This window comes from Anolis carolinensis, chromosome 3, assembly GCF_035594765.1.
Source record: "Anolis carolinensis isolate JA03-04 chromosome 3, rAnoCar3.1.pri, whole genome shotgun sequence".
Lineage (NCBI taxonomy): Eukaryota > Metazoa > Chordata > Lepidosauria > Squamata > Dactyloidae > Anolis > Anolis carolinensis.
Window position 1 is genome coordinate 41403949 of NC_085843.1, and position 19866 is coordinate 41423814.

General features: G+C 38.8%; 1 protein-coding gene across 2 annotated transcripts in view; it reads right to left on the reverse strand.

The window, feature by feature from the left end:
- The window catches only part of boc (BOC cell adhesion associated, oncogene regulated), a 78997-nt gene that overhangs the window by 37661 nt on the left and 21470 nt on the right, over nt 1-19866 (reverse strand). The gene's annotated exons all lie outside the window — the stretch shown is intronic.

Sequence of the window (19866 nt, forward strand, 5' to 3'; positions counted from 1 at the left end):
AATCCATAATTGAATATTCAAAATAATAAAAAATATTTTATGAAGGTGACTATTTAACAAGATATTGTGCTATAAGCTTCTTAAACTTTGGGTCCCGACCTCAAATGGGGTCCCTCTTAGTTCAATATTGGGGTTGTGAAAAATTTGGCAACAATAAAACATTTCTGAACCCAGTGGCTGCTTTAGACATTTTAATGTCTGTTAACAATGGGCAGTGTTAACAGAGGACTCTGCAGAAAATATTTCAGTTGTACTTTATAAAAAGAAAAGCCAGCTGGTTTAGCAAGCCTTGCAAATACTGGTTTATTATCACTAAATTACCTATATACCTGCGGTCAAAATCGTAAGTTGAAAAAGTTTAAGAAGTCCTGTTCTAGACAACACTCTACTTATTTTCAATTGGTGTATGAGAGCAATGACTTACTTTTTCTTGATGGGCTTTTAATTGTTCTTGAGCTTTAACTTTACAATATTTTAGTTGTCTTTTAATATTACAATTTTCTGTTCCAAATGTATTATAAAACTAAATATTTTTAACATGATCCTACCAAAAATTGAGAATTTTCAAGTTTCGCTGGCTATAATGGAAGCGATTTTTATCTGTGTTTAATTCCCCTCCTCAAAACAAAGTGCCTCAAATGTTTAAACTTGGGTTGTGATGATCCGGTTCACTGTCATATCATCAGAAGCCTGTAACACTCTCACATTACTTGTCAAAGATACAATAACTTTACTGGACTGAGGAGTTAAAAACAACAATTCTGTTTATATATCTGTTTTCCTGTCAGGTTAAGACAACAATTTCCTGTCCGCAGACTGAGGGTCTGGAAATGACTTTCCGTAAATCAAAGGACAAAGCTATTAGCAGAGTGAGATTTAGGAGGAATGAATCAGATGAACAGGGTGTAAAAGTTAACAGCAAAGTTACCAATTCTCCATCATACTGGGGGGGGGGGGGGGGCATATACATTGTAAGGAATAAGATTAAGTAAAGGGGAAGACACAAAGGAAGATAGAGCTCTACAATTCTAACATTGGCAGCAATAGAGGTGTTTTTTGATGGTTTTATTGAGGAAATGCTGCTTGCAGCTCCAAGCCCCCTGCTGCTTAAATAAGGCCCAGCCAAGCCATTCTTGTTACTAGCACACCATCTGAAATTTATGAGGAGGGTCTTAAATGAAAACCAGCCCTTGTTTCAGCTGTTGGGCATGAGAATTCCTTTTATTGCATGGGGAGAAGTAAAAAAAAAAAAGGGGGGGGAGCCAGGGGGGGAGAAAGGTGTTTGTGAAAGCAGAGATGACTAGAGGACTCAGGCCGAGGCAGAATAGTCAAAGCATATAAGGTGGTTTCCTGTCTAAGGGCAAGTGCAATTCTGCCATGTCTTCAGTCAAATGGATTGGTTCATTTACAGTCGAATGACCTCATTTGCAATATATGCACATTTATTTGGGAGTACCTCTCTCTGGACTTTTGTTGCGATCACTGCAACAAATTCAGTCCAAAATAAAAAAAATGTTTGGTTCTCATCTCTTCTTGTCTATAGGCAATGCCACCCTTTCACGAAAGGCATGCTTATGGCCTAAATCAGGGATGAATCACTTAAAGCCCCCTGGAAACTGTTGGACTCCTCACCATTATCTAATTTTGCTAGGCTTCCATGTCCCAACTGATACACCATTCTCATAACAAGTTTCATGCTGGATTTTATGGAAACCCAGAACAGAGGTGGTGTTTCATTTCCATCATAAGTGGCAAAAATGGATTTTGGACAGTGCTCAGAGAAAGGATGTCTATAACTAGCCATTTGCTCTTAGGATGAGAAGTGCTAAAAGAGAAAAGAGGGGGGAGAAGGCAAGAGTGTAAAGCCACCCATTCATCTTCTCTGTTTGGGTGACATTTACAAGGAATCTGAAGCTCCAGAGTCCAGACCATCTTATAAGCCATTCCCCAAGGCAAAAGCAAAAGCAAAGCCACATCAAATATACAATTTGAAATGTCGTGAAACTGATTTAAACGCCCAGTGAAAAATTAGGTTGCATAAACTTGACATTTTAGATTCTATTTTTGTTCTGAATCACGTAATCCCTCAACATTTTATGTCTGTGTGCACTGGTTTGTCTACAGTTATAAAAAGTTATTAAACCGCTCGTAATTAATGTTTATTGTGATTAAGGTAAACAAGCTGCACCTTACAAATCTGTGATTAAAATGAATGAGGGGCTCCTCTGAGAATAAGAGATCAAGAGGCCAATTAAGAGCATAGGAGGGACTGCTGACATAAAGTAACTTGCCTGAAGAGGTAGGTTAGGCTGTGGCTCAAAGTTTTGGTCACCAAAACACTGTAGTCTACCACAGTGGTTCTCAACTTGTGGGTCTCCAGGTGTTTTGGCCTACAACTCCCAGAAATCCCAGCCAGTTTACCAGCTGTTAGGATTTCTGGGAGTTGAAGGCTAAAACATCTGGGGACTCACAGGTTGAGAACCAATGGTCTACCAGTACAGATTAGTGAGTAAAGACACTACTTTCTCAATAGTAGCACCCTAGATATAAAGCTTCTGCCAAACTATGGTTTATGCTGATCATAATACAGAATCCAAACATTCAATTGAGTTTCTAAATGTACAGGCAACCTATGGTTTCAATCTGTTGCTCTATCTTTTTGGCAGCCGAGCCTCTAGGGCAGGCCTGCACAACCTGCTCCTGTCCAACCCACAAATGCCTCCAATAGACAGGAATTCTGGAAGCTGAAGTCCAAAATATCTGGAAGGTCAAAAATTATGTAGGCCTGCTATAGGAGTAGTTTCCTCTGAAAAACATACATAACCACAGTTATTCGTATAAACTAGTCATTGCAAGCCTAGTTCAACCACAGTCTCTACTTTTGGTTTGCCCACTGATCACAAATCAGGATTAAGAAATATGATTTAAAATCCCAAACCCTAGATTCACCTATGAGAGCAAATTTTTGATAGGTAAAGTTATTCTGGTCTGGTGTGTTTCTATATAATGGGATGAAGAAATTACATATTATAGGTGGCTATTTCTTCTTCTTCTATGCTATTTTACACTATCTGTAATCTCTATGGATGACACCTTTATTGAGATTTTGAAAATATGCAATTTTAACTTGCATTCACTTGATGGTCAAAAGGCCAATTTTGAGGTCACACTATGAGCCATATGGTCTACTTTGTTGTCCAAAATGGTTACAAGGAATTTAAGCTCCCCTACCAATCATTATCTAACCTACAGTTGCTTATCTTATTCAAGTACAACAAACTGCAACTAATCTGAACCATGATTTATTTGGAAAAAAAACTGACTTAAAATATCATTTCGTGAGCTAAAAGAATAAGATTGAGCATCTCAAAAGCTGTGCGCTGTTATGATACATGGTGAACTACCAAGCTTGCCAGTCCTTTAGACTGTATAGGTGGCTAACCACCCGGTTAGCCCATTTTCTCAAGCTGACGTAGAAAGACTGTAACATTTCCCAGGTCAAGAAGGACTTCTACCTAGTAATGGCAAACAATGTATTCATGCCCTAATGTCTACCAGAAGCATAGTCAGAACACCTCAAAAATACTTTATGGGAACTGTAGTTCAAAATTTCTAGAAAATGACAGCTTAGGGAAGGTTATAATAGAGGTACCAAACACTGCATACTTAGTTTGTGTGAACTCAGCCAAAAGTGAGAATCTACAACAACATTTTAGTACCATAGAAATAATGGCCTTTAGTTTGTAAGAATGGAAACATATGGATTTGTGAACTGTTGTGTGTTTTCTGGGCTGTATGGCCATGTATTCTCTCCTGACATTTTGCCCACATCTATGGCTGGCATCCTCAGAGATTGTTAGGTATATACTGAAGCAGAATATCACCATTCAATCTGTAAATCAATGTTTGTATGTGGGTTAACCATAACAAATCATGTATTTCTTTGGATGCACATACAATGATATAAATACTTACAGAATGTTCCATTAACTGAATTAATCAAGATCAGCTGGTGAGGACCAAACTTAACCAGTGAGGTGGTATTATAGTAAAGGTTACAATACTGGAGACAGTGTACATATAGTGGTTGGAGCGCTGGCCTACAGCTCTAGAGACCAGGGTCCGAATCCTTTCTCAGCCACAAAGCCCGCTACGAGACCTTGGTCAAGTCATACTCTCTCAGCCTCTGAAGAAGGCAATGGCAAATCTCTTCTGAAAGAAGTATACCAAGACAACCCAGGGTAGGATTGGCATAAGTCAGAAACGACTTGAAGGCACAAAACACCGTTGACACACCAGCCCCAAATTCACCACAGTATTCTCCTAATACCAAGAGGGAATTAACCAGAAGCAGTGGTCATATTTTTTCTGTCATATTCCCTACCTGTAACCTTATCCTGTCCTCCTATCCATTCAGCCATCCCTATTTCCTCCTCACACAACTTTGGAAAACACTGCCAGGGCCCTAGAAAGGATAAGATCTCCTTACCAAAGCGGGAAGGAGCAGGGGGAGCACTTCCTTTCTTCTCCATATTGCTCCCCCCACAACCCCACACACTTAATTTTCACTCCTCTCCCCCCCACCTTCAATTCTGTATAAATTCAATTTGACAACCCTGCTAATTGGATAAACGCCGTTCCCTATGCTCCTTTAAAGCAGTCCTCTTTTCTTTTCTCGTTTTTGGAGGGCGATTGTGACTGTTCTTTAACATGAATTCCATCTGCTTTATTTCTCCTCTCCCTATTCAATATCCTTCCTGAATATTTATGAAGTGCCTGCCATGGTGCCTCCCCCCCCCCCCCCAAACTCCTTTCCAACCTTCTCCCTTTCCTATCTCCTTTTGCCCAGTCTCGCCTCGCTCTTCCCCTCTTTCGGCCATGGTGCCCCCCCACACACACACACAACACCCCACATTCCCTCCCATGTTCCTCCTTCCTTCTTCCCCGCTTGGCTCAGTTATGCCCCTCTCCTATCTCTCATTGCCCTGGACAATAACCTTCCCAATGGCAGCCCCCTCCCCGCTTTAGATAAACACAGGCAGTGTCAAGTGTGAGGAGAAGCGGGGAGGGAGTTCAACTGCCAGTCAAGCCTCAGGCCTTCAATGAGGCCTAGAGGCCTACCCTAATCTGCTGCATGCTTGCCATATGGGAGCTGGGTTGCCCCGGGAAACGCTAACAGGCAGAACGGAGCTTAATAGAGTCCATATTCATTGTAATGCAGTGAGATGGCTCGAGGGACTATTGCCCCTTGGGTCTGTTTTCATTCTTCTGTTCTCCCCTCTTTCTTTCTTTCTTTTTTCCCCTCCCCCCCTCTTTTTTCACCCCTTTTTCTTTCTTTCCTCTTTTCAAAAGACAAGGTCCCCGGAGAGCTCTAATCTGGAGAGGCTGGGGCTCGGCGAAGGGACAAAGTTTGGCGCTTGTAGAGAGGGGCGAAGAAAGATGGCTGGGAAGAGGAGGAAGTGGAGTGGACAGGAAAGGAGCAGCTAATATGCATGCCGTGGGCCAGCTGTCAAGACGTTGGCAGGGCCGAGCCCTCTTCGAGTGAAAACCTGCAGGGAGAGATGGCAAGCGTCCCCTTCGCCATAACTGTCTTGGCAGACAGGAATGTGGCAGACACTGAAACATGGCTTGAGTAGAAGGTAACTAGGGGGTGCATCTATGCTGTACAATTAATGCACTTTGACATCACATGGACTTGGTGGTCCATGGCTTGAGTAGAAGGTAACTATGGGATGCATCTATGCTGTAGAATTAATGCACTTTGACATCACATGGACTTAGTGGTCCATGGCTTGAGTAAAAGGTAACTAGGGGGTGCATCTATGCTGTAGAATTAATGCACTTTGACATCACATGGACTTAGTGGTCCATGGCTTGAGTAGAAGGTAACTAGGGGGTGCATCTATGCTGTAGAATTAATGCACTTTGACATCACATGGACTTAGTGGTCCATGGCTTGAGTAGAAGGTAACTAGGGGGTGCATCTATGCTGTAGAATTAATGCACTTTGACATCACATGGACTTAGTGGTCCATGGCTTGAGTAGAAGGTAACTAGGGGGTGCATCTATGCTGTAGAATTAATGCACTTTGACACCACATGGCTCAAAGCTATGTAATCCTGGGTGATGTGGTTCTATAACAGGTATGGGCAAACTTTGGCCCTCCAGGTGTTTTGGACTTCAACTCCCACAATTCCTAACAGCCTACAGGCTGTTAGGAATTGTGGGAGTTGAAGTCCAAAACACCTGGAGGGCCAAAGTTTGCCCATGCCTGTTCTGTAAGGTCCCAAGATTTATCTACCAAATCGTGCTGGTGTCACACTAACTACAACTCTCCTTGTTTATTGAGTGATATTCAATGAATGCCAGGTGCCACTGGCGACATTTCAGAGGAAGGAACTGGCAAAACCATCTCTGAATACTCATTACCTAACAAAACCCTATGGAATTCAGCACAATTCAAGAGGCAACTTGAAGATACACATACACGCACATGTCCAATTAAAAGCACGCATGAAACCATAGGGTAAGAATGCAATAGCCAGCCAAATGATAACTATGTTTTTGTCAGCCCCGTGATTTATGGGGTGATTTAATGGCAGAATGCCTCTCACCTCTTGGCAGGATTTAATGGCCAATTAACAAATTGTGCTGGGGGCAAATAATCATTATAATGATTGCGTCGGTGGAAGAGGAACAGACAAGGAAAACTCTTCTGAAGTGGAACAATTTAGGAAGTCGTCACTTCAAACAAGTTCAGGACTGCAAAAGTTGGCTATCTTCTTCTCGAAGCACCCAAAGCATGCAAAGAGAGGCCTTAACTGAGAATTCAATTCAAAATAAAAGGTTAAACATAGTTTTCCTATCCATAATGCTCTCTCTTACCAAAGCACATCCTGACCTAATTTTCCACCTCAAGGGAAACCTGCACCTACAATTCTTCTTTAACAGTGTTCTGTCTTTCCACATTTAATTAATGTACATGCTACTTGACAACAATATAGCTCTAAAATATAAACAATGAGAACACAACAAAGTGGTCTGCCATATTATGTGATTCCTAATACTGATTTTTTTTTTTTAGATAGAGCTTCGAAACGTTACTTTTGAACTCAACCTTCAGAATCCTAAAATTCTCTGAGGATTCGGGGTGCTGTTGTCCAGTCTACAGAATGTAACCTTGGAAACTCTGGTCTTAGGTTTACAAGATAGCCTTAAATCATTTTTGTTGTTTGCTAATTTTAACTGATCCTCTAGAGAGGAAGAAAGGATGCAAAGATATACATTGCAAGTTGTGGATTTTTTTAGCAATAGTAGGATAAAATATTAATTGATAAATCAGAAGTTTATAAAAACAAATGCCATTGAATAGAAAGAAGAAAAACTTAAGTCTTCCAGCTTTTTTACATTTAAGAAAGAACTCATTTGACAACATGACTCTAATTGAAAACTTACGCATCTACATCCTTCCCAGTGCAAACTCAGTTGGTGTGAGAGCTACACAGAGAAATTAAAACCATAATCACACATTACAAAACTGTAAGTGTAGATGGAAGAATGTGTATACCAGCTGGGTCCCTTTCAATTATTACATATGGTTTATGTTCTGCCTTTCTCCGGGGAGGCGGAGTCAGCTATGGCCGGGTAAAGACGTCTTTCCTTTCAGCTCTTGAGAAAACAAAGCGAAAAGCAGTGAAAAAGGGATCGAGGAAGGATCTTTATGGATTAAAAGGGAGATGAGAGTGTTGAGCATACAAGAAACCTGAAAAGGTAATCTATTACCACTTAATTGCTTTGATTTATGAGCTTTGGCAGAAGTGAGGGGAAGCTGGCCGAAGCAGGCTGAAAGCAGGCTGAAAGCAAAAGCGAAAGTAACATGATGAGTGCGAACGCGTGCGAAGCCGGAGAAGAAAAATAGTCTGTAGCTCAAATAAGCATTAAAATAATTAGCAAGATTGAATATAATCATCTGGAAGCCTCCTTTGAGGAAGGAGTGAGCTTTCCTCATCAGATTAAAAGCGAATCCCCTGGTTCCAAAGGCTCCAAAGGAAATAATGTTACAAGGCCTTGCAAGGCCTTGCAAGGCGTACTAGGGTTGTTTTTTTTTGGACTGCGTCGAAAGGGGGAACTAAGTACTTATAAAAAAAAAAAAATTGATAAATACGGAAGGAGCAACTGAAGGGAGGTGAATGAGAAGGAATAAACAAAGTCAGGATATCCCAAAAAATCCTCTTTGGTCACGCACAAGGCCTTCGGACAGATCTTTTTCTAGACTGGAAAGGGTTTCTCAGATCCCCAAGGAAATGAGCATTGTTAAAAGAAGTCCCCCCACCTCAATTAAGGAGGGGAAACAATTAAAACGGACCCCCCCTCAAGCGGAGGGGGCAATAGGAGGAGGAGGCATTTCTACCTCTCTGCCATGTTTATCAGCAGAACTAAAAGGAAGCAGTGAGAGCAGAGAGAGGAAAGAAATGGGGAATGAAATGGGCAGTGGCCAATTGTTAAATAAAATAGCGGAATTGATCAAAGAGGAGAGTGAAAGACAAACAAAGGAAATGAATTTGAATTTGAATTTGATGTTTGATAAAGAAAGAGAAATGAGGAAGAGCGAGATCCAGGTTTTGAAGCAAGAAATTCTGACCAGCAACAAAGAAATAAAAGCACAATTGGAGGCAGAAAGGAAAAGCTCAGATGAAAAATTTCAGACAATAAGAGAAAGTTTGAAAACAGCACATGGAGAGATACAAACAAATAAATCTGAAATCGGGAAAAATAAACAGGAACAACTTGTACTCAAACAACAAACGCAAAAAAATGAAAATAGGCTTTCAGATGTGGAAAGAAAGTTCGTGTATATGCAAGATAATCAAAGAAGAAACAACGCAATAATTAGAAACTACCCAGAAGGGAATAAGAAAGAAGATCTGAAAACCGAGATTTTGAAGTGGTTGCAAAAGATCACGCCGATATTAAACTGGTCAGAATTAGATATCGAGAGAGTTCACCGCCTTCCGAGTGGAAGAAATAAAATAATTCCTAGGAATATAATAATCCGATTTCAAAACTTCGTAAAGAAAGAAAATTTGATGAAAATATTAAAGAAGAACCCAGAATATTTAAAGATGGGCGACTCAAAATTGGAGATATTCAATGACTATTGTACTGAAACTAAGAATTGGAGATATTCAATGAAGCCTATTACGATCCAATTAATGAAGGCCGGAATTTTGTACACTTGGGGATATCCTATCTTTCTCAAATTCCAATGGAAAGGCAAGAGATATAGAATAGATTCATTGGAGCAAGGACATCAACTATTGGAGGAGCTCGGTATAATAAGAAAACAAGAGAGAGATCGAAAGGAGGAGGAGGAGAAGGGTTCGGAAGCAGGAGTAACGGAGGAATTATTTGGCGCCACTGGAGGAATCGGGATGTAAGAAGAAAGCGTAACACTGCAATTAAATTTATTATTGAATTTAAAATGAGCACTCGGGGGGAGGGAGACTCTGGGCCATGGGATGACTTCGCCTTCCCCCTCCCCAATTGGGAAGGCCGGGGGCCATGATTGGGACGAGGAGTCCCGAAGAATGGAAGGGGAGGAAGGGGGGAATGAGGGAAGGGGGGGATCAAGGGGGAGGAGGGGGGAAGGGTGGGCAAGGGTAGGGGAGGGTAAGGGTCAAGGGTTCACATTGGTTCAAGCCACAAAAAAGCTTTTAAAGGGAAATGGAAATGATGTCTCATAAATTAAGAATTTCAACACTTAATGTGAGAGGGTTGGGGACGGTAATTAAGAGAAGGCGGATTGAAGCCCTACTGAAGAAGGACGCGGCGGATGTCATCTTCCTACAGGAAACGCATCAGAATAAACTGGGCTTAAATGAACTAAAGTCGAGCTGGATAAGGAATTATGAGAAATCTTTTGGGTCATCAAAGTCAAGAGGTGTAGCTATAATAATAGCAAAGAAATGCAATTTGGGTATAAATAAGGTATTGAAAGATGAAGAGGGAAGATACATAATAATATATGGTGAAATAGGGGAAGAAAAATATGTATTAGTAAATGTATATGCACCAAATGTTAAACAGCAAGAATTTTACGAAAAAGTATTAGAGCAAATAGAGAATTATCACCAACAAAATGTAATATTTGGAGGAGATTGTAATTGTTATATGGACCCAAAGAAGGATAAAACAATGTTAGCATCAAAAACAAGAAATATCGAAATAACGGACTTAAGTAGAGTAATGAATAAATGGCAACTGAAGGATGTGTGGAGATTGGTAAAAGGGAATGAAAGCAGATATACATATTATTCATCGGTGCATAAGGTGTATACAAGAATAGATTATATTTTTGTCTCCAAAAATATGTTAAGTAAAGTGTTAAATGCTGATATTGGGATAATTAAGATTTCGGATCATGCTCTGGTATCGATTGAGTTGGTGCTGAAATGTGATTATGACAAAATGAAGAGGTGGAGGTTAAATACGAAAATATTGAATTATAAAGAGATAGTAGACAGAATGCAAGTAGAATGGCAAGAAATATGGGGCTTTAATGAAAAGGGGGTGACAAAAGGAGTTCTATGGGACACCATGAAAGCAGTGACTAGAGGGTTATGCATAAAAGAGACAATTAATCTAAAAAAAAGGCAAGAAGAAAGGAAAAGGAATTTAGAAAGAGAAATAGAAGAGATCGAAAAAACATATGTAATAAAGAGAGATATACGAACTTATGCAAGGCTGAGAGCAAAAAAAGAGGAACTGGATAAAATGGAAATAGATGAAGTACAAGAGAATTTAATTTATTTAAGGAGGGAATACTTTGAGTTTAGTGATAGGAATTCCAAGATGCTAGCCAAATCAACACAAAAAAAGAAAATGGAAGGAATGATAAATATGATAAAAGATAAAACAGGTAAATTATGTAGAACTATGAAAGAAAAACTGAAGGTATTTGAAGAATTTTATAAAGAATTATATCAAACTAAAGCTAGCTCTATAGAAGTAATTAGGAAATATGTGGAGGAAAATTGGGAGTGCAAGCTGGAGGAGAGGGATAAAGAGCTATTGGAACAACCCATTAAGAGGATAGAAATAGAGGAAGTTATTAAGAAATTAAAAGTGGGGAAAGCTCCAGGCCTGGATGGTCTAGGGACAGAATATTATAAAAGCTTCAGAGAAGTTTTAACTCCAAAATTATTAAAAATGTATAATGGGATAATGGAGGGAGATAAAATACCAGAATCATGGAGGAAATCACTAATAATATTAATACCCAAACCTGATAAAGATTTAACAGACCCGGGGTCATATAGGCCCATATCGTTAGTTAATCAGGACGCAAAAATTCTGTCTGCGATAATAGCTAATAGAATGAATAAATGCATGTATAAGTATATAAAAAAAGATCAGTGTGGGTTTGTGAAGGGAAGACTAATGTCAAATTTGATAGGGAGAGTACTAAAAAAAATTTATTTGGCTAAAGAGGGGAAGGAAAAAGCAGGGATATTATCACTAGATATTTTTAAAGCGTTTGATTGTGTGGAATGGGAGGCATTAAGGGAAATCCTGAATAAATTCGGAATGGGAAATAGAATAAAAGGAATCTTAGAACAATTTTATTCAAGGAATTCAGCAGAGATAACTATAAATGATGGAGTGACTAAGGAAATAAAAGTGTCCAGAGGAACGAGGCAAGGGTGCCCTTTGTCGCCGATATTATTTGCTATGGTGATAGAAATGTTTGCAAACGGTATAAGGAATGATAAGAATCTAGAGGGGCTAGGAAAAGAGGAGAAACATAAGGTGAGCTTATTTGCTGACGATACATTGCTATTTATAGAAAATATAATAGAGAAAATGGACAAAATAAAAGAACATTTGGAGATATTTGGGAAAACGACAGGATTACAAGTTAATTGGAATAAGTCAGAAATGATGTTAATAAATTATACAAAGGAAGAAGAGAAAGATTTTATAGAGCAGAGTAAAATGGGAATAAGAATTAAGAATGAATTAAAATACTTAGGAATATTAATAACAAAGGATTTAAAAAAAATGGAAGAACTAAATGTAGTAACATTAAGGAAAGAGGTTCAGAAAAAATTAATAGAATATGAAGACATACGCCTATCCTGGTTTGGAAGAATAGCATTAGTAAAAATGAAAATACTTCCAAAGATAAATTTTATATTTAGAATGCTACCACTTCAAATCACAGAAGAAGAACTAAACAGATGGCAACAAATGATTAACAAGTATTGTAATGGAAGTAAAAGAAATAGATTAACTAAACAGTTATGGTATAGATCGCAAAAAGAGGGAGGACTAGCACTACCTAATATTAAAAAATATTATGAAGCAAGCAGATTAAGCTGGGTGATAGAAGGAATGGTTAAAAGAGAGGGAATAGATTGGCTTAGTAATGATTCAGGAAAAGTGGAGGATGAAATTTGGAATATATTTTTTAAACAGTTTACTAAAAAAGAAATGAGGGAAATTAGAAACCCAATGTTGAGCAATATATTAGAAGTGTGGAATAAATATAGGAGGAAGTTAATAGGGGAGGGGTCAATCATAACCCCAATAGTGATGGAAAAAAAATTCCCTAAAAATTTAAAAAAAGTAATGGATAAAAAATTAAGGGAGAAAAAATTAGATAGGATAGAGGATTGGCTGAAGGTGAGAATGAAGAAGGAAATGATGTTGGAAGAGTTTAAAGAAATAAAATTGACATGGTTCCACTGTATACAATTAGAACAATGGTTTAAAAATTGGGAAAAAAACAATAGAAATGGAAGCCAACTTAGTCAATTTGAGCTAACAATACAGAAGGGAAGGGCTGTAGAGGAACAGGAAAACTTGAGAGGTATAATTAGTAGAAATTATAAGATATTAATCGAAACGAAGGAGGGGAAAATAAATAAGAATACCCTTAAGGAGTCTTGGGAAGAAGACTTAGGGATAAAAATAAGCGAAATAGAATGGCAACAGTTATGGGGACAAAGACACTTAAAAAATTTATCAATACGGGTTAAAGAAAATTACTACAAGTTAATATGGAAGTGGTATCTGACACCAGTAAGAATAGCATATATGAATAAAAATAATTCAAAAAATTGCTGGAGAGGGTGCCAAGAACCAGGAACTTATATACACATGTGGTGGCAATGCAAATATGTAAACAAATTTTGGGGGAAAGTTTTTAGAGAAATAGAAGATATAATGAATATGAAAATTGATAAAAGTCCTAGCATAGCATTATTATCATTATATAATAATAAACAATGGAAAAAGGAGGAGAAAGATGCGATAACAAATCTAGTAACAATAGCAAGATTACTTATAGCAAGGAATTGGAAAAAAGAAATGAACATACAAATAGAGGAGTGGTATAAAGAAGCATGGAAATTAGCAATAAATGATAAACTAACATGTATATTAAAGGTTAAAAAAGGTATATGGAAACAAAGCGATTATGATGCTGTGTGGGGAAAATTTGTTGTAAAAGGTTTAAAAAACAAGGAAGGAAAGTTACCGTCACAAGAGGAAATGAGGTTTTGGACAGATGATATGTAAGAATTGTGGCTTGAGACGGGGGGAGGGGAGCACCGTGGTGGGGTGAAAATGTTTAAGCAAACTATAAAAGAGTGTGCTGTATAAAATGTAATAGAACCAATAATTGTATAATAATAAAAAAACATTTATAAAGTTCTGCCTTTCTCCCAAAATGGGATCCGTTTACAGTATAATTATAGCTCTATGGTTCCATTTTTCAATACCGTGGCAACATCCCATGGAATCCTGAGAATGGGAATTTGCATCCAGAAAACTACAATACCTTACCAAACTATAAGGCCAGGGTTTCCACAGGATGCTGCAAAACAGTTAAAGTGTTATTATAGTCCTGTAACAGGAACACTGCAGCAAAGATGGAACTGCATTAATTCAGATATAGTTGTGATTCTCCATGGAACTGAGAATAGAATCTCAACTTGGTGAACATGTTTACCTGGTAAATATAGAAATATAGGTTATATTAAATCATAGAATCAGAGCTGGAAGAGACCTCATGGGCCATCCAGTCCAACCCCCTGCCAAGAAGCAGGAAAATTACATTCAAAGCACCCCAAACAAATGGCTATCCAGTCTCTGTTTAAAAGCCTCCAAAGAAGGAGCCTCCACCACAGTCTGGGGGAGAGAGTTCCACTGTCGAACAGCCCTCACAGTGAGGAAGTTCTTCCTGATGCTCAGGTGGAATCTCCTTTCCTGTAGTTTGAAGCCATTGTTCCGCGTCCTGGTCTGCAGGGCAGCAGAAAACAAGCCTGCTCCCTCCTCCCTATGACTTCCCCTCACATATTTGTACATGGCTATCATGTCTCCTCTTAGCCTTCTCTTCTGCAGGCTAAACATGCCCAGTTCACAACCAACAGAAAGGAGGAAACCATGAAAATGAACAAAATCTGGCTACCAGTATTAAAAACTCTAAAATCAGAACGTTTTGTGAATTCAAGGTTTTTCTGTTGATATTGTGTAGTACAATCTTAAACGGGTTTGTTCAGAAGGAATCCTCAGTGACCTTAAAGAAGCTTGCTCTTTGTTGCTTTGCATAGGTTTGTGGCCTTCATGGTGGATAGTACTAGATATTTTTTAAAAGCACCCTATACTGATGAGATATAAAGTTGTATTATCAATACACATGTTTCTTCCCATTTGTAATAAGCTTCCAAGTAAGGGTAGATGCATTTATTTTACCAGTTGGAATGGGCATGGCTCAGTGACAGGCTTTGGGTTTACAATCACTTGCATCTCTTCTCAAAAGAATCATATGGCAGGTCAAAGGAAAGAACCCTGCCCAAGATGCCTCTCAACCATGTCTAGTCAGAGCAGATAATCTTAAGCTATCAGTGTTACTCAACTTGGCGTCCCCAGATGATTTTGGCCAGCTGGTAAACTGGCTGGGATTTCTGGGAGTTGTAGGCTAAAAACATCAACAATCAGGGGCCCCTGATGGATTCATGTCTGAATTCCTCTGTTTTCAGAGTGTTGTTCCTTATTTACTGTTCTGATTTTAGAGTTTTTAATACTGGTAGCCAGATTTTGTTCATTTTCATGGTTTCCTCCTTTCTGTTGGTTGTGAACTGGGCATGTTTAGCCTGCAGAAGAGAAGGCTAAGAGGAGACATGATAGCCATGTACAAATATGTGAGGGGAAGTCATAGGGAGGAGGGAGCAAACTTGTTTTCTGCTGCCCTGCAGACCAGGACGCGGAACAATGGCTTCAAACTACAGGAAAGGAGATTCCACCTGAACATCAGGAAGAACTTCCTCACTGTGAGGGCTGTTCGGCAGTGGAACTCTCTCCCCGGACTGTGGTGGAGGCTCCTTCTTTGGAGGCTTTTAAACAGAGGCTGGATGGCCATTTGTTGGGGGTGCTTTGAATGCGATTTCCTGCTTCTTGGCAGGGGGTTGGACTGGATAGCCCATGAGGTCTCTTCCAACTCTACTATTCTATGATTCTATGAAAGCTGGCAGTGAAGAAAAAAAGATAACAGAAATAAAAGAAAAACGTGTGATGTGATGCTACAGAAGAGCTATAAGATAGAATAGACTGCTAAAGTAACAAATAAACGGGCCCTAGAACAAATCACTTTCTCTAGAGGCCTTGATGACTACACTGAGGCTATTGTACTTTGGCCATATCATGAGAAGGAATGAGTCAATAGAAAAGGTGAAATCATTTAGTCAAGTAGGGGGCAAAAAGAAGAAAAGGAAGACTGCATTCCAGCTGGGTAGATTCAATCAAAGAAGCCATAGCCTTAAGTCTGCAAAACCTGGCCAGGGCTGTTGAGGATACAGTAACTTGTAAATTTCACATTCACAGGATTGTCATAAGCAGAAGTCGACTTGAATGCAGTTAATAACAACAAATATGTTTTCTCTAGGAATTTTTTGGAAGTTGACCATATAATCACCCTAAGTTCTCTCTGGGAAACTCTGTGCCCAGAGGAACTATATGCTCAACTTCAAAGTCACCCTGGAAGACACAGATACCTAGAAAATCAAATTTGCAAAAGTGAAACCTGCAAATGTGGAGGGCCAATTGTATATGTCCCATAACTATGCTTCCTACCTGGTCTGCAGACATTATTTTGATTACACTTCTTTGTATCAGTCCCACAGGCCCTAAAGTGTTCAGGGCTGAATTAGATCTGTGATTGCCAAACATACACATTTTCAAATAAAACTGGAAACTTTGAATGTAATTAAAATCAAATAACAAAAATAAATTACATTTATTGACAAATTAAAATCAAATAACAAAAATCAGATACTTTTTCAAATATCTGTTGCTGAGAAATCAATACCATCTACTTCTGCTATCCAACAACAACAAATCAATTAAAAACTTAAGTGTTCACCACAAATAATCAGCGGGAAGATGCTCAATGTGTTAAGGAAATCCCCCAAAATTTAATAAAACATATTTGTTTTATAACATGAAGGAAAACATGCAAAACACTGCTCAGGAACTTTTTGTCTGAGCACCTGTGCTTCCTTCATTCCCTAAACTGCATCTAGACCAAAATACAAACCCATTTCTTCTCTTATTGATGTATTGTTACATTTTTATATTTTCACTAAAACATGGCAGTTAGCAAATAACAAAAATCAATTTAAAAAGTAATATCATAAAAAGCATCAGTCTTTCTAAAAAGCAACAAGATTAGGAACCAATCACAATTCCTACGTGAGTCCTTTTTCCAGTCTGGGAAGTCCACAGAACCAATGCCCATCCAATGGGACACTAGATGCCCGCCATCAATGCCCATTTCTGGAATATAGAAGATGAAGTGAAAAACCCTCAGCTAGATATATGGCTGTGAAATAATAACTGTACTCTAACATGCCCTTTATGATTAAATGTAAAATGACTTTGTTATTGTATCTGGACCATTCTGAATGCATACAATAACAGCTATATGAGCCTTCTAGAACTCTTAGATCATCGGGGGGCTGCGAGGCTGGTGGGACCGAGGGACAGGGCCTTCTCGGTGGTGGCTCCTCGGCTGTGGAACACCCTCCCCAGCAACATACGGCAGATACCAACTCTCCTAGGCTTCAGGAAAGCCTTAAAGACATGGTTGTGCACACAAGCTTTTAATGAATGAGAACATGGACTTTACATGACCTGTACGAAGACTTGAGGATTCTGGATGAATGGATTTTAATCTTGGACAATCTTAAAATTTTTATATAATGTGTTTTTATTTTGTAATGGTATCTGTTTTATATGAACTGTTGTTTTGTAGATTGTTTTATATGAATTGTTGTTTTTACATTGTTTTTAGGCATTGAATTTTTGCCTATTTACTGTAAGCCGCTTTGAGTGTCCTAGGAGAGAAAGGCGGGGTAAAAGTAATGTAAATAAATAAATATATTGACTGAGATAAGGTGTAATACTGTGTTCCCTCACTACTCTGCGGTTTGCTTTTTGCGGATTCTCTGTTTTGTGATTTTTCAATAAACTCTAAAATAATATTAAAAATCATAAAAAATTCCAATTTACAGCCTAAGGAAGGGAGGAAGGAGAAGTCGAAGGGAGAGAAAAGGAGCCCAAGCAGCAACAAGAGGGGAAGGAGGTGATTTATCAACACCCAATTGGTTGATAAAGACTTAACATGGTGTATAACTACTAAAATAATGTATAAATATATAGCGTCCCTACTTCACGGATTTTCACTTATTGCGGGTGATCCTGTAACTTAACCCCCACAATAAGTGAGGGAACATTGTAATCTGAACCAACTATGTGGTTTCACTCAAATACTCATAGTTATATGCCATTTCTATATGCCATTTATAGAGTACCCTGTCCTTAGAGACCCAGTAGGTGCCAATGTTGTTGTCATTCCAATGTTGATCTGAAGGCTAAATAGGCTTCATATGAACACACACATGTGGATAGCTTTAAACGGTTTTGACTGAAATGTTTAAATTATTTCATATGTTTTTAGGCTTTTAAAATCTATCACACTATTTACCTTCTTTACATTGATCAAGTTGATTTTATTGCACTTACTAGATATCTTGAGATACAGGATGGGAGATAGATATTTTAATAAATAAATGAAGTATCACTTCCTCTAAAAGCGAACACAACAGGTGGGTACAAATAGAAATTGAGCCAAAATGGGAAAGAGAAAGAATGTCTGGAGAAATATCAAGGCTTGCAGAGTTCAAAAGGCCTGAGATGAGAAGACTTTAAGAAGGCAAATCTACCAATATGCAGCCCAATGACAACTGAGCCTGCACATCACCTACTGAACATTAAGTGTCAAAGCAAAGAAAAACAGAAAACCAAGGTGGTGTAATGGAACCATAAACAAAAAGCACTCCTGTTAACAAGCAACACTTGGTTGTGCCCCTTCTCTTGTTTAATAGCTTAGATATTCAGCATCCCTAAAAAGTTACTCTTCTCTCTGAGCTCTTCACAAAGGCAGCATGAGTAGGTCCAGCTGGAAGGTTTGCTTGCGTTGACACAGTTTACATTCTCCATTTCCCCGCTCCCTCCCTACCACTTTCCCCTCACTCCAAAAGTTCTCTCAAGCAGCCTTTAAGCTTTAAACAAATATGAGTTTGTATAGCAGCAGCCTGCTCCCGTTTCTTTCTGCCACCCTTCCATCCTGCCTTTCCCCCCACCTCACAGCCAAAGCCCAACAGAGCTGGCAAGAGTAGCACGTGTACAGAAAACAAACACGTGGAGCATAGCCAGTAATGAAGCTGGATTTGGCTCTGTTTGCAAAAGGAATAAGGAATAGGAAAGACAGAAAAGACAACTGGGATTGTATAATACTCAGGAAAACATATATGCATTAGTAGATAGAACAATGATATGAAGTTAGTTTCTATGCACTGTTTCAAGTAATTCCAATTTGCAGATTCTTGTCTAGATCTTAAATTAAAAACATGATGTTCCTTATTTACTTAAAACAAAAGGCCAGAATCAAGTTTCATCAGGTATCTCGCAAACAAAGTTTACTCCTGGCTACAATATATCCTGCCTTTGAGCACAAACATACAAATGAAAGAAATGGACCATTCAAAAGAGGTCTTGCACAAACTTCTTTAATCCATGTGGCAATTTGCACTCCCTCTGAACTCTACCCCCGCCACTTCCGATAGATCTGTAGGGTTCAGGACAGGAACATTGTGGAGTGGCCCGCTTCCATGTGGTTTCCACCCCAGACCATAATTCTGACCAGTCTTGCTCAAAAAATGTTCAGCTGTGTTTGGGACATCTGCAAAAACCAGATGTGTCCTACCTTACCTTACGGTCTAGGAAGATTATAAAGTCACAACTAGCAACTTTGGCACTTTTTCTATTTCTACAACTGGGGACCTAATATGACAATCTCCAGCCCCCAGTCACTTCCATAATCCTGACATGAATTAGGCCCACTACAACCTATAATTATTTATATTTCAAAACCAAACATTTGACTATTTTGAAAAAAAAGATCTAATGCATATACCCAGGTGCCTTAAATGGCTTCCTAATAAATAGACCAGAGGTCCCCAAACTTTTTAAACAGGGGGCCGGTTCACGATCCTTCGGACTGTTGGAGGGCCGGACTATAGTTGGCCACCGAGCAATAATAATAATAATAATAATAATAATAATAATAATAATAATAATAAACAACAATAATAAAAAAGAGTGTTGGAAGAGACCCTTTTGGGCCATTGAGTCCAATCCCCTTCTGCCTTTGTGCACCAAAAGCACTAGCAAAGCACCCCTGACAGATGGCCACCAAGCCTCAATGTTAATGATACAGTAGAGTCTCACTTATCCAACATAAA